Source organism: Lynx canadensis, chromosome C2 (assembly GCF_007474595.2).
Source record: "Lynx canadensis isolate LIC74 chromosome C2, mLynCan4.pri.v2, whole genome shotgun sequence".
NCBI classification, from domain to species: Eukaryota; Metazoa; Chordata; class Mammalia; order Carnivora; family Felidae; genus Lynx; species Lynx canadensis.
Window position 1 is genome coordinate 147,197,631 of NC_044311.2, and position 4,498 is coordinate 147,202,128.

Consider the following 4,498-nt stretch of genomic DNA (forward strand, 5'->3'; position numbering starts at 1 on the left):
ATTCGATTTGCCTTGTTAAATAAGAAATAAATTAAGCTTCGCTACTATTTGATATGTGGTCTAGCACAAGTACCATCACTTAGACCAAACGTCAGAAGATCATATGTCACATTCAGTGATGTGTGACAACCTGAAAGCGGACTGGGAGTATCACAGAGTGGAAATGTGCAGTGATGCTTTCCTCCATTCACTTTTTTTTGTTTTAAGTTTATTTATTTTGAGAGAGAGAGAGCAAGTGGGGAAGGGGCAGAGATAGGGAGAGACAGAATCCCAAGCAGGCTCCGCACTGTCTGTGCAGAGCCTGACGCAGGGCTGGGACTCATGAACTGTGGATCTTGACCCAAACTGAAATCAAGAGTCAGAGCTTAACCGACTGAGCCACCCAGGTGCCCCGCCCCTGCTCACTTTTGAAGTTTGTGACTATGTCTAGCTGTTTACTTGGCCTCATTAAGTGTGTGTACAGATTACATTTGCTAGCTCTAACTAACTAGTTTTAACGAACTCAGGAATGGATTCTTGCAAATAAACTGGAATTAAAGATAATACTATTAACACAGTGAATAAGATAACGTCAGAACTTCCTCTTCCATTGGTGGTATGAACTTTTTTTCTTTTTTTAGCACCACATTATGTTGCAAAAACAATGACAATCTGATCAGACCCTTAAAGGAGTTAGGAAAAAAAAATCATCACAAAGACTATTTGAAAAATGTCTTTTATGCTAATTTTATTAACCACTCACCTTGCCCTAAATCATATTAGCCAATTGACAGTGTGAACCATTGCCTTAGGAAGGCCATAAAAGCAAACCTCTACAAGTGTTTCAAGAATATGTTTAAGTCATGTGATACTTGGTCACTCCAGGTCTTTGCAAAGTTTCATAATTGAGGACAATGTTTAGAAGCTGCCTTCGATGTTCTCATTTAACAGCCAAAAAACAAAAAGCTGCATGTCATAGGGAAATATTTGCTCTGCTTGCCACTGTATGATGATGCCTATTCCTTTGTCAGCAGATCTATTAGAAGGTGTCTAGAAAATGTGGCTGAAGGCTTGAAGAAGCAAAAATTAAACTTCATCATGTGAAAGTTTGCCATATAACTCCCTGGTAGGGGTACCTGGGTGGCTCAGTCCGTTGAGCATCCGACTTCTGTTCAATCTAGCTTTAAATGTAAAACTGCTCCAAAAAATAAAATCTATTAGTTAAAAAAAAATTGTAACAAGTAAGGATAGTGATGAACTATAACCTCTGAGAACACCGCACAATTTATGCAGTACTCCAGCCAGGACTGTGTAATCTAAATCTAATCTTTACAAGCATCGGACAAGCCCAAATTAGGTAGCGTTCTATAAAATAATTGGCCTGTATTAAAAAGGGGGGGGGGCAGTGTTGTGAAAAACCAAGAGCAGGTAACAGATCAAAGAAAGCATAAAGAAGTTCAGGGAAATATTCCATTTGAATTGGAGAGAGAGAGTACAAATGTGGCAAAATGTTAACAATTTGGTGAATCTGAGCAAAGGGGTAGGGAGGTATTTTCATTACTTTTGTGACTATTCTTGTAAATTTGAAATTATTTCAAAATAAAAAGTTAAAAAAAATGTTTTATGGAAGAACTCCCAGTGTAACCTCTGACGAATCATTTTGACTTGAATAAAGGGGGTGGAGGGCAAGTTCTGGGTTAAGGTCACAGAACTGGCACCACAGGGGAAATTAATTCATGTTTTATCCATAGACAAACCCCTACAGCAAGTAAGTCAAAATGAATACTTAGAATATTCCTTACAATATATTGTATTAAGATGGGGAAAGATGCTGAAAATCTTCTGTGCAATGCAAATGCTGTCAACTTAAAGATGAATTATGGGGGCGCCTGGGTGGCGCAGTCGGTTAAGCATCCGACTTCAGCCAGGTCACAATCTCACGGTCCGTGAGTTCGAGCCCCGCGTCAGGCTCTGGGCTGACGGCTCAGAGCCTGGAGCCTGTTTCCGATTCTGTGTCTCCCTCTCTCTCTGCCCCTCCCCTGTTCATGCTCTGTCTCTCTCTGTCCCAAAAATAAATAAACGTTGAAAAAAAAAATTAAAAAAAAAAAGATGAATTATGTATTTTTTTTAACCTTCTCTCTGGCAACTGGGTAACACTAGCATGTTCTGTAGCAACACTGAAAAAATGAACCATTAAATCCTTTAAAACTGCTTTTATTGGGAGCAAATGAAAATCAAAAGAAATTATATAGGCATATACTATATATAACTCTTGCATTATTTTTTTATGTGTACTTATTTTGAGAAAGAGACAGTGTGAGTGGGGGAGGGGCAGAGAGAGAGGGAGACAGAGAATCCCAAACCAGGGAGACTGATGGGGGGTGGGGGTGGGGGAGGGCTCGACCCCACAGAACTGAGTAACTCTTGCATTTTAAAATACATTTGGAAAAAATAAAAAATAAAATAAAATAAAATAAAATAAAATAAAATACATCTGGAGTGTTTCCATATGGATGTGATTTATGTTGCCAAAAATGCTGTGTGCATCTGTAAAAAAAACTCTAGCTTCCCTTTTTTTTTTTTTTTAATTTTTTTTTCAACGTTTATTTACTTTTGGGACCGAGAGAGACAGAGCATGAACGGGGGAGGAGCAGAGAGAGAGGGAGACACAGAATCGGAAACAGGCTCCAGGCTCTGAGCCATCAGCCCAGAGCCTGACGCGGGGCTCGAACTCCCGGACCGCAAGATCGTGACCTGGCTGAAGTCGGACGCTTAACCGACTACGCCACCCAGGCGCACCTCTAGCTTCCCATTTTTAAAAGTGGAGGAGGGGCATCTGGGTGGTTTAGCCTATTGAACCTCTGACTCTTGATTTCTGTTCAGGTCTTGGTCCCAGTGTCATGGGAGCCTGCTTAAGATTCTCTCCTCTCTCCCTCTGCCCACCCCCTCTGAAACATTAAAAAAAAAAAAAAAAACAGCTAGGGTAGGGGGGACCTACCAACATATTTTAAAATATTTCAGATGGACTGTTTCAGTTCATGAAATGTTTTGGGCCCATAGTTTTAAATATACAACTGCAACCTATTCCAACCAGTTTGCAAGAACAATTTGGACAACAGGAAATGGAAATTTTAATAAAAACCTTAAGTCAAAAAGTCATTGTAAAGTCTTTAAAAATAAGTATGATTTAGTAAGTGCAACCAGGAATTTCCCTTTTCCATTTGGCCCCACATATTCTCGTGGGTTATTTTTCCATCTACCACATCCTTAAAACAAAGAACTGACTGGGACGCCTGGTGGCTCAGTCCCTTAAGCGGCGACTTCAGCTCAGGTCATGATCTCCCAGTCTGTGAGTTCCACCTCTGTTAGGCTCTGTGCTGACAGCTCAGAGCCTGGAGCCTGCTTCAGATTCTGTGTCTTCCTCTCTCTATCCCCTCCCCCACCCTCAAAAATAATAAACATTTAAAACAAAACAAAACAAAACAAAGAACTGACAAACTCAGAATTAAACCTAAGTTTCCTGAATCACAAAGTAGTAAGTTTTTGGTGTAAAAACAAAAATGAGGCTTAACAACTGGTTAGACTTACTAAAAATCATTTCTCACTTAAAATGGCTGAATCTCATGGTATGTAAATTATACTTCAACGTTGTTCACAAGGCAAATACCAAGTGCATTGTTCTCTACAAATATTCATTTTATCACATAATTGATAATATCCTTTAGTTGTAACTAACAGCTAGCTTTGCTTATTTCATCTCTCATCCTTTATATTTTTCGTTTTGCGTATTTCAATAATGTACATAATCTGTTATTAAAGCATTTAAATAACCATTTAAATGGTGGACCCACAGTGTTTACAGCTAAGGGAAAACGATCGATCAAAAATGCTTAGAGACCGCTGTCTTGGAGACCACCCCAAGCCCGGAGGCCGTCAGGACTCTCTCCCAGGGTCTCGGGGGCCCCTCGGCCAGGTCGCCCCGAAAACGAGTGCTCGAGACATCTTGGTTTACCTATGGACACTCTTGCCCTTCGTTCACAGCGCTCTGCACGGAAACGGCCTGGCCCGCTCAGCGGCTTCCTCATTCCTGCCTCCCTGAACCCCCAAGCCGCCCTACGCGGCATTTCCAAGGCCTCCCGCCGCAATAAGAGGACCAGAGGCTGGATAACTCCTGGGCCCTAAGGCCAGTGCAAGCGCGCGCCGCATTCTTGCGAGGGTCAAGGCCTCCAGTTGGGCGTGGTGTTTCCGGAATGAGAGGTTGAGCCGCCATGGGCGGTCACTGGCGGGAAAAAGGAGGAGTGAGGAGCACAACATACTGCCCACCGCCACTCGAGGAGCGAGCGTCCGGCCCACCTCCCTCCTCGCGGGAGTCCACCAGCGCCCCAGACTCGTAGCAGGGGGACCCCGCGCAGAGGGCGGGGCGAGCGTGGGGGGGGCGGGGCGAGCGCGCGTCGGGGGCGGGCGCGGAGAGGCGGGGCGGGCGCGGGGTCAGGGGTGGGAGGCGGTCGCGGACAGGAGG